The sequence below is a fragment of the Schistocerca piceifrons genome, chromosome 3, assembly GCF_021461385.2.
Source record: "Schistocerca piceifrons isolate TAMUIC-IGC-003096 chromosome 3, iqSchPice1.1, whole genome shotgun sequence".
In the NCBI taxonomy this organism is placed as follows: Eukaryota; Metazoa; Arthropoda; class Insecta; order Orthoptera; family Acrididae; genus Schistocerca; species Schistocerca piceifrons.
In genome coordinates, this window is record NC_060140.1 from 873,296,099 (window position 1) to 873,308,210 (window position 12,112).

The 12,112-nt window shown below is 35.4% G+C and overlaps 1 protein-coding gene across 1 annotated transcript in view; it reads right to left on the reverse strand.

The window, feature by feature from the left end:
• The window catches only part of LOC124789677 (exportin-5), a 200,615-nt gene that overhangs the window by 112,658 nt on the left and 75,845 nt on the right, over positions 1–12,112 (reverse strand). The window lies entirely within an intron of this gene.

Below are 12,112 nucleotides of genomic sequence, written 5' to 3' on the forward strand. Positions count from 1 at the left end.
TCCTCTTTTGGAGTACTGCTGCAGAGTCTGGGATCCTTATCAGATAGGATTAACAGAGTACATCGAGAAAGTTCAAAGAAGAGAAGCACATTTTGTATTATCACAAAATAGGGGAGAGAGTGTCATGGACATGACACAGGATTTGGGACGGACAGCATTCAAATAACGGCATTTTTTGTTGCAGCAGAATCTTCTCATGAAATTTCAATCACCAACTTTCTCTTCCGAATACGAAAATATTTTGTTGACACCGACCTACATAGGGAGAAACGACCATCATAAGAAAATAAGGGAAATCAGAGCTCGCATGGAAAGATATTGGTGTTCATTTCTTTTGTGCATTGTTCGAGAGTGGAATAATAGAGAATTATTGTGAATGTGGTTCGATGAACTCTCTGCCAGGCACTTAAGTATGATCTGCAGAGTATCCATGCAGATGTAGATGAAGTGGGGAAAAATACTGGCCTCCCAACGACTTCGGTAACAACTCTGCCTGCTGCAGAAAGGGATACAAATCTGTGACACATCACGCATTGACCATCTGTTTAAAATCACTGCAAAGGCACACGGCACCATCGAGCTTCTGAATCACCACCAAAGGGGTGGCCCACTGACTCAACAAAACAGGATAAATGATGCCCAGAGCCAGTCACCACTGCAACTGAGCCCCTACCTTGTCACGCATAGTGAAAGGAATGGGGGGGAAGGGGAGAGACAAAATTTGGATAAAAGGACGGAGAGGCACACAGCAATCAATTGCAATCCTGTTGGTTTTTAGTACTCTTCCACATCTAGATTTCTGCTATAAATAGCCATCTTCAGTGCATCTGAGTTACAATCCAACAAACTCATGGCAGTACATGGCACCACACAATCTTACTGGTGCATAGGCAGAAGGAATCATGTATGTAGATTGCAAATCAAATGCACTGAAGATGGCTATTTATGGCCAAAATGTAGATATGCAAGAATAATCAAAACTAATGGGATCGTGACTGATTTCTGTGTGCCTGTTGTAATGGATCTGGGAGATGTGGTATTTTTTTTACCGGTTTTATCGATACCAAATTGTAAATGTTTTCTTATATTTTTTGTCAGAATTTTTTTATTGTAATTTGCCTTATTATATGTTAATTTACTTATATTTTTGTGAGTGAAAGCATATTGATTACTATTAGTAAATGTGTCGAAGAATAGCAAAGAGACTGATTACAAGTGGAAGCTTGTGTGTTGTGTAAAATGTCTTTGATGCTGGAGTCGTCTTTGACTATAGTCAGTCGGCAGTTAACTCTTGGTGTGTGTTGATGGTAGAAGAATGTGCAGGTCGCCGTCATAAATAATTTTGAATTATGTTACTATTTTTTCTATACAAACTATAAGAAGAAACTACATTTGAAGAAATGGTATTTGAAGCACCAAAAATGAGGCAAACACATTGAACCAGGTCATTTCTGCAGCCGACAAAGATGCATAGTGGAATCATACTTCCACTAGACAATTGAAGCCAAGACCAATTCCGCCTCGTAAACATCTAACGGAAAAGGTACTGCCACAAAATATGCCAAATTTGAGTAAATAAAAAATAGTGAGCATATTTCAACTTTGTGTCTCGTCCGGGACACCATATTTCAACTGAGGACTGTAGCCGGGATATTGTGTTCACGAGATCTTCAACAGTGCTATGAGGAAGAAAATTTTTGTGTGTTAATACCAGTTTTTTTCAGAATGTGTGTTACAGTATTTGTGTTCATCAGAAAGTAAAAGTTTTGGAGAAGAAATGTTTCGGCAAAAAATATAATTTTCGACAGAAGAAAATACTTCAAGAATTTTGGTCAACAATCACATGGATGGAAAACGTGGATTTGCAACAGTAGAAGAGTGTTCCAGATAAGTCACGAAACCTTCGTATTTTGTTAAAACAATCTTTTTATCTTGTTTTGTATTGTTGTGTATACTTTTTTTTTTCCTTCACAATGACTTTTGAGATTTTCGAGAGTATTGTGCCTAAAGTAGAAAGTAGTAATTTAATAGACTTCGAAAATCAGGACAGGTCAAATGAAACAGAAAGAACTGATCAATTTGATTTAAAAAGTTTTCTTGTAAATTTCACGAAAGAAATTAAACAATCAGTTGACGACAATAAGACTTACTGGGATGAAAAAATTGATAACATTTTGTTGCAAGTCCAAGCAGTCAATACCCAAGTGGGTGATCTTTCAAACAGAGTTGGCAGTGTTGAGGAAAAAATTGAATCTGTGGAAGCAAAAGTAAATTAAATTGATGCTACATTGAGCGATGAAATTAATACTGTGAAAAATGAGTTACTGGCAGATAGGGAAAGAAATTTAATTGATTTTAATGAGATAAAAGGGGAAATAAAAAATTTGGATGAGAACACAAAAGTTTTAGTAAAAAATGTACAGCAAGAAACACAATCGTTTGGTTACTCTAGATAAAAAAGTAGAGTGCAATGATTTACAAAACAAAAAATCTGTCAAAGAACTTAGCGAAAAAATTGAGTTTTGACATTGAATTTCAAAGCAAAAATCACAATGTCAACACATGCAATCTTGTATCTAATATTCTAGTGAAGCACTTTTCAGTAGATGGACCCTTACATCCTGTTGATTTTATACAGTATTGTAAGGATTGTTTTTTACCTCACTCACCAGATGATATGAAAATTAAATTTGTGAAAAAATTCTTGGAAGGGAAAGCTTTGACTTGGGCAAACCAGATTGTAACTTTGGGGATGACCTTTTCAGAATTTGAATCAAAATTTCTGGAAAAATTTTGGGATGATCTTAAACAAACTAGAATCAAAAGTGAATTTTTGAATGGGAGAAACTATAGAGAATCAGATGGGAACATGAAACAATTTTGCAAAAGTGAACTTCAAAAACTTATTCATTTAACAAAACCTTTGGATGACTTGATCAAAATTGATACCTTAAAGAGAAGATTGCCATCAGCAATGCAGTTGAGTTTAGTTCATTGTCCTGATAGTAATGTAGAGCAGTTTCTCAATTATATTGAAAAGTTGGATAGGGTAACAACAAGAACACACAATGGGTTTACTCAGACAGGTAATGGTCAAAACTGGGGAAATGATAACTTTCAAAAAACGGAACAAAACAATTATCATGGTGTCAGTCAAAATTCAAGGGGATATAACAATTTTCAAAAGAAGGACCATAATTTTCAGCCAAAACAAGAAAAACATTTTCACGGAAATAATCAACAAAATAGAGAACACTTTAGGGATCAAAATCACAGAAATTTTGCTAGAGATCAGTACAATAGAAACTACCAACAATCAGGTAATGTTTGGCATAGGAATGGGAACAGAAATGTTGATCAGAGACATTGGTAGAACCACAATCAGCAGTTCAAACAGGAACCAGTTGTAATTCAGGAAATAAAAAACGAGTAGATGCCCCCTTGAAGGTCCGCAAGGTTGAGGCAGAAGGTGAGCATGATGAAAGGACCAATGGATGTGACTATCATAAACCCAAACATGAAAATTCCAAACCTAAGCTATCACATGAGGTCATTAGTTGTTACTTATTGAAAAAATTTCAAGAGGAAAATAATGATGATATTGATAAAGATAAAATTTTCAGTACACAAGAACATACAGTAGATAAAAGTAATTGTGATTCATTTAATTTGACAGAATTTTACACTTGGGCAGAAAAGAACAACACTTTGTCAGATGATGTAATTTGTAGTAGTTCAGAGACGTGTGTGAATGAAAGAGAGAATGCATGCTGTGAGAATGAAAATATTGGTGAAAGGGATCTGGTAACTTTAGAAAGGGGAAATTATATGTTAGGGGATAATTTGAATGTCTATGACCTGAATATGTATAATGATAATGATGTCAATGATAAAGTTGATAATGATGGTAATGGTATTGATGATGATGTTGAGGAAAGGTGTTTCATTAGTTTAAATAGGGAGTTGGGTATACACATGGTTGTAAATGGATTAAATAGTGAGAATATTATAGAAATTCCCAGGGATGTTACCAGGATAAATAAGGCTCACAAGCTGGGTGTGTGTAAAAGTGTGAATTTTGATGTTGTTGGTAAAGAATCTGACTACACAAATAATGATGACACCTGTATAACTTCTAGCCTAAGTGAAACTTTTACATATACTAATGACACACACACATTTCTTATGAATCTATGGGTGAACAGTGAAACTATTTCTTTTGACAAGAACTTTAGAAAGATGCTTATTAATGTATGTGAAACTGTATGTCCTGAGTGGTGGAAAAAGATGAGATATTTTATTTTTGAAAAGCTGAAGGATAAGTACTTCAATAGTATTCAGTGTGATTTGGATGAAAATTCTTGGCTATTTGAGATAATAGAGAGTACTAATGACAATTTTGCATCTTGTGCAAATTTTATAACTGTGACAAATAATACATGTAACGATATACAATATGATTCTGATAAGTATAGGTTTGGGGAAATTGAAAGTGATTTATTACATGAGGATACAGGTTATGAGAAAAGTGATCAACTTTGCAGTCCTTATATAAAAGTTCAAATTGGGTCATGGATTGGTAAATGTTTAATTGATACAGGAAGTGAGATCTCGGGAATATCTGAAAGGTTAAGCAAGAAATTGAAAGTGGGGAAAGATTTTGTTGAAATGCCAGTTGTTGGGGTAAAGGTAAAAGGTGCTACTGGGAAGAGCAGTAAATTAGTAAAAAGCCAGGCTTTAGTGACATTTTTGATTGTAGGCAAGTTGTTCACACATGGATGTTTTGTAATTCAGGAATTTAATGAAGATTTTCTTTTGGGTATGAATTGGATAGTAAAAGTAAATACAGCATTTGATTGGGTTGGAAGAAAACTTTTGATAGAAACTAGTGAAAGGGAATACATTCAGACAAATTTTGTGATCACACTTGGTGATCAGAGTAATGGAAATTTTGACAGTATCAATTTACTAAAAGAAACTGCTTTGGAGAATATTGAAACTCATAGATTTGATACTGATGAAGTCGAATTTGGGAATTTAGTAAATTTGAAAATTTCAGAAACACAAAATTTATCTGGGGAGCAAAAACAACAGTTAGAAAATCTACTGTGGGAATACAGTGATGTTTTCAGTGACATACCTGGTAGGGTAAAGGGTTATCAGTGTGAGCTTCAGGTAAAACCTCATGAACCATTTTTCATAAAACCATACAGTATTGCAATAGCAAAAAGACCTACTGTTGAGAAAGAGCTGAAAAAGATGGAAGGATGTAATATAATAGAAAGGAGTATCAGTGCATATAATAATCCTCTAGTAGCAGTTTCGAAAAAAGATGGTGGAGTAAGATTGGTTTTGGACTCTAGACACTCAAACAAAATTTTGTTCAGACAGACAGACCATCCCGAAAATATTGATGAGTTACTCTATAAATTTACAGATATAAAATATATGTCAAGTTTGGATCTAACTTCGGGTTTTTATCAAGTACCACTTTCGGTTAATTCTAGGAAATATACTGCTTTCTTGTACAATGGTAAGAGTTACCAATATTGTGTTGTGCCATTTGGGTTAAATTCTTCTGTTTCTGAATTTATAAGAGCTTTGGATCATGTACTGGGGCAAGAACTTGCATCTAAACTGATAATTTATGTAGATGACATTTTGGTTACAGGGCAAAATTGGGAGGAACATTTTTCGATTTTGAAGTCAGTTTGCGAAAAACTTAGAAAAGGGGGGAATGACATTGAAATTAGAGAAATGTAAATTTGCAGTTTCTGAATTAAAATTTTTGGGTCATGTTGTCACAGACAAGGGAATTCTGGCAGATCCAGAAAAAATTAAAGCAATTTCAGAAATTCCTATTCCTAAGACTAAAAAACAATTAAAGTCGTTATTTGGGTTATGCGGTTATTACCGAAAACATATAAGTGATCAGAGTCTGAATGCACCATGTTTAAGTCAGTTACTTAAGAAAAACACTGTTTGGGTTTGGGATAAAAGTTGTCAGGAAGAGTTTGATAAAATTAAGCAAGAGTTGAGGAAGCAACACTTATTACACAGACCTGATTTTAATTTACCATTTTGTTTGAACACTGATAGCAGTAATTATGGGCTTGGAGCAGAGTTATTTCAAGAAAGAGTAGAGAATGGAGTTAAGATACATTGTACCATAGCATTTGCAAGCAGAATGTTGCTCAAGCATGAGAAAAATTATACAGTCACAGAGAAGGAACTTTTGGCAATTCATTGGGCTTTTACAAAATTTAGAATTTACCTTCCTGGACATAAAACCATAGTATTTTCGGATCACAAAGCTTTGAGTTACTTACAAGAGTGCAAATTATACCACAGTAGATTGACCAGATGGGCAATATTTCTGCAACAGTTTGACTTTGAAATCAAACACATAAAAGGTTCTGAGAATGTAGTAGCTGATTCACTTTCAAGGTTACCAATTGGGGGAGAAAAGGAGATTTTTGAACAAGAGGAGGAAAAGCAATTTAAAATTAGATACTTGAAAGGGGTGGAAAATGAGAAAACAATTAGAGCTATGTGTAACAAAATTAGAAAAAATCAAAATTTGGATCAGAGTTGGAAATTAATCAAAGAATGTTTAGGCAAGAAGGGGTATGAGAAACTTGATAAATTTTACAAATTACATAAGGGGATTTTATTTCAGAGAACAGATGTAGATTCTGATAATTGGAAACTGTGTTGGCCAGAGGCAGATGCTGATAAGCTGATCATTTACATACATGAAAGTTTTGGTCATTGTGGGATACAGAAGTGCATTCAAAAGATACAAGAAAATGTTTATTTTTACAATATTGGAAAGAAGGTAAGAAAAGAATTGGCAACCTGTGACAAATGTCAGAGAGTTAAAGTGAGCAATCAAAGATGTGGTGGAGAGATGCAAAACATTATTCCGGAAAAACCTTTAGATTTTATCGCAGTGGACTTATATGGAATGTTACCAAAGAGTAAAGGTGGTCACTGTTACATATTTGTTATGGTAGATGTATTTTCAAAATTAATTAAACTATATCCAGTGAAAAAAGCTACTAGCCATGAAATTATAATAAAAATTGAAAGAGATTATTTCGCACAGGTGGGTAAACCAAAAGCTATATTATCAGATAATGGTTCACAGTTCACCTCTAAAATTTGGAAGAAGTTTATTGAAAGATCAAAATTGAAGCATATACTTATATCTGTTTATTCTCCATCCACCAATCCTGCAGAAAGATGTGTGAGGGAAATTGGGAGACTTTGTAGAACCTATTGTAGCCATAAACATCCAACCTGGTTTGAGCACATTCGAAATTTTGAAGATATTATGAATAGCCTACAACATAGTTCCACAGGATTTTCACCGTATGAGATTATGTTTAATATTAGACCTCCAAATCTTACATCAGAACTTATAGAATTTCCAAAATGCACACCTTTAACTATGCAAGAGAGAGAAGATATTGTCAGGGAAACTATGAGGAAACAAGGGAAAAAGAGGAATAAAAGACATAACAATAGGGTAAAATTAACCACTTTCAAAATTGGGGATCTTGTTCTGGTCAAATCTCATGAAAAATCAAAAATGTTAACTTCAGAAATTAAAAAATTCTTTGATATCTATATTGGGCCTTTTGAAGTCATAGAAAATCCACACCCTAATGCTTATTGTTTGGTGTATCCTAAGTCAAAGAAATTATTTTGTCTCAGGAATGTTGTCTCTTTGAAACTATAGAAACAGAAATCATAATTTCAAGATTTAAATAACCTATTATCATCTAAAACAAAAGTCCTCCACTGGAATATGCTTGTTAGAACAAAACTACCTGTACAACCAAGTATGTATATTTGTATGTATAAATTAATAATTTGAAGTCACATGTTAATTGAAACTGATGAAAAAAACACTGTTGTAACAAAGAATGAGAGAAAGATTTATTTTTACTTTTTTACAAAAAAAAAACGTCTCCCTAGTGAGCATTTCTGAATTTTTCTAATTTTTGGAAGCTAAGTCTTCCCTGTGGGTGAAGGCATGCATGTGAGGACATACATGCAAAGGTATGAGTTTCAAAAACAATTTTAGATAAAGCCTCATGATATATGAGCAATTTATTGTTGTTTATACTGATGTTGTGGGGAGCGAAAGTACTCTTCACAAGAATGTGACTTGTAGTAATATTGCAGTAGAGAGGCAAGTGTACATAAATAATTGCAAAAAATTTAGATAATACTGATGTATCTTTAGCTGTACTAAAAGAAGAATATCATAAGCAAAAAAAAATAATTAAGAAGAAAGTCATAAGCAAAAAAATACAAAATATACAAAAAAAACATGTGTAAAAAAATAAAAATAAATTTTTAAAAAGAAAATCATAAGCAAAAAAATATACAAAAAAATGAGTTAAAAAAATTCAAAAAAAGAAAATCAGAAGTAAAAATATATAAAAGGCAAATACACATAAAAAAAACACTACACTATATATGTCCAGTATCATTTTTACTGTACAATATGTAAGCATAATGAAATTAACAGTAATAAAAAAAAAATTTAAATCTTATTCTAGGAAATGAGTTTTACCTTTCTATTATTTTCAATCTGTATGCTGTATGTTAGAATATTTCTCATGTATGTTTTATACCATGTATATTTGTCATGTCAAATAATTTCTTTACTTGAATTTTTTTGTGTATGAGATTGATGGGGAAGAATCATTGCACCAACAGTCAGTAACAAATCCACAGATTCAAAGAGTCCAAATTTGGAAGAGGTTATCAGACTGCATCATTAATGTACTAATTGTGCAATACAGATCCATTACTGAGTGTGGTCGGGATTTTGTTGTATATGTTCATAACAACAAAAGCCCTGGGGAGCAGTTGTAATGGATCCGGGAGATGTGGTTTTTTTTTTTACCGGATTTATCGATACCAAATTGTAAATGTTTTCTTATATTTTTTGTCAGAATTTTTTTATTGTAATTTGCCTTATTATATGTTAATTTACTTATATTTTTGTGAGTGAAAGCATATTGATTGCTATTAGTAAATGTGTCGAAGAATAGCAAAGAGACTGATTACAAGTGGAAGCTTGTGTGTTGTGTAAAATGGCTTTGACACTGGAGTCGTCTTTGACTATAGTCAGTCGGCAGTTAACTCTTGGTGTGTGTTGACGGTAGAAGAATGTGCAGGACGCCGTCATAAATAATTTTGAATTATGTTACTATTTTTTTTATACAAACTATAAGAAGAAACTACATTCGAAGAAATGGTATTTGAAGCACCAAAAATGAGGCAAACACATTCAACCAGGTCATTTCTGCAGCCGACAAAGATGCATAGTGGAATCATACTTCCACTAGACAACTGAAGCCAAGACCAATTCCGCCTCGTAAACATCTAACGGAAAAGGTACTGCCACGAAATATGCCAAATTTAAGTAAATAAAAAATAGTGAGCATATTTCAACTTTGTGTCTCGTCCGGGATGCCATATTTCACTATCCTTCCTTATAGCCTGCCTACAGTCATTGTGCACAACAGTTCCTTATGGAATCAAAGTTGGTTAAATTTGTGTACTGCCAATGGCTTACGAGAAACATATGCCTTGAAATTTTCTTCTTGGTCCAAGGTATTCTCAAATGGTGAGCTGAAGGGCAGCAGTAAAGAGACCAAATTTGAAAAGGAACAAATTGAGGCACTAAAAGCACTTCATCAATGATCTGGAAACCAAAACCATAAAATGTGTTGAGCCCAAAGATATTTTGTGCCAACAGTGACTGACCACCAACAAGGTAAGCTGCCATGCCACATCCTTATAATGCACAAACAGAGAATTGTCCCAAAAAGGAATGCACTGTTATCTAGAAGACACAACGTGATGGAGCAGCTGTTGCAACTCTAGGCATCCCAAGAGCCTGTATGCACTTCAGTTACTTAGTCTGACCAACACTACCATATCTACATCAAATTCTGCCGCCTGCCCATCCACTATCAACATCAGAAAATAGGCCAAGGCACCATGTAGGGAGGATCGGAGGCTGCTCCACAGCCCAGTGAAAACACTGCGGGCAGTTGTGGTGAACATGCAACAAATGACAATTGGGGCAGGACTGCTGGCTCATCCTATAATTGGAATAGCTATGCAGAAGACTTGAAAAGCGCCACTGGCATGAATTATGATGCTGCGAGTGGCACAAATCTGCGGAGCTAGTCACGGGCAAGGACAGGTAGTGCAACACCAATGCACCAGCATCATCAATAATGGCAAAACACGGTGACTTGGTGGGTGGCAAGACCACCTGGGGTATCCTGTGTGGGCACTGAGGAGGGGGGTTCACCATGCACAGCCATGCACAATCTCTTCCAATTATCAGAAACGACGTCCCTTGGCACCACTGCTGTAAGCTTATGAGATTTGGGCAATGTCGACTAAAGAAGGATCAGACAAGATCAATGCCCTAATCTGAACCTCGTGATCAGGAGCTAGCTTTACAATCACATCTCAAATTAGCGAGTCTGCATAAGAGGTAGTACACCTGGGACACTCAAAACAACACTTGTGCAAGAGGCAGCACAAATCAGTGATCCAATCCGCATACAACTGCCCGGGGCATTTGTAGTGCTGGTTAGACTGCAACCGAACCACCGCCACTTGAGTTTTATGTCAAAAATGCTGCACAAGCAACAAACAAATCTTATCAAAGGGACGTTTCTCGGTATCAGTTGGGGGGGGGGCTCTAACTTTTGGAGGACTTCATAAAAACCTGTGCTGCTGGGCAACAACAAAGCATCCTTATAAACTGGATTGACCATACACCTTACACGGGAGTGCAGCAAGACCCAGTGCAGGTATTTCTCTCGCATCTGTGGACTAATCCAAACCAAACCCATATAGAGACAAGCACAGGAAGAACTCGCTATGCGGCACGGACGACTAACGAATAAGAACTCATCACAACACACGGCATGATACACTAGGTGAGGTCCACAGTGGACGAACTCCAAATAAGCACTGTTGTCCTCTCCTCCCTTCCCCCTGGCCTATTGCTCGCTGTAAGTAAACACGTCGGGCAGTGGGTCTGCCTATACCATGTGTGGTGTGCTTCCTCTATGGCCGTTTTCTGCATTATCCTGCTGCACTACCCATGCCAACTTGTCTGCCACCATCGTGATGTCTGCTGGGGGGGACACTAAAGCCCCCATTACCAAATTAACTTCTCCTTAATACCTCAGGATATATCCTACCAACCTATCCCTTGTTTTACTAATGCTGTGGCAGACATTTTGGTTCTCTCACATTCATTTCAGTACATCATTCTTATTATCTGATCTAGCTATTTAATCTTCAGCACCCTTCTGGAGTGCCATGTTTCAAAAGCTTCTAATCTCTCCTTGTCTGCACTGTTTATTGTCCACTTTTCACTTCCATATAAGGCTATACGCCATAAATTATGCTGACAAAGTAACATGCTATGAAAATTATTGTCCAAGTGGATAGCATTAAATTTTGAAAATTAAACTTTTAGAGTGGAAATGGAAATCAATAATTATAGCACTGGATATGGAGGGTTACTGTGAGTTTCATGGCTGTTTAATGTATTCATTTGAATATGTAGTTATGACTGTTAGCTTTTAATTTTCTTTCAAAATTCGAAGCAAAACTGAAATTTATTGATTGAACTATATAACACATACACTGCTGAAAAAGTTCCTTATATGTTCTCTGCTGCGTACAATGTTTTTTTATGCTATATCAAGACATGCACATAATGAGAACAAAGCAACTTAATCCATGGAATTTACATAGTGCTGGATGGCCTTTTGCACACTTTGCATCAACTTTTCTGCATTTTGTGGACCTGATTTATGGCTCATGAAACACGAATTTTAGTACACTGATAACAAAAACAGATCTCTCACATGTAACCCTTCTCCCTCAATCACAATTTCAAACCAATATTTGTTATCTTACATTCTTTATGCGAGCATTTATCTAAAGAATGTTTCCCTGCAAATCAGCAACTGACATGAGGAAAATCAGTTGTGTTGTTCCTCCACAAATTGAGACTAACGAATGTACACATGCAGCTATCTACCAAAAACAA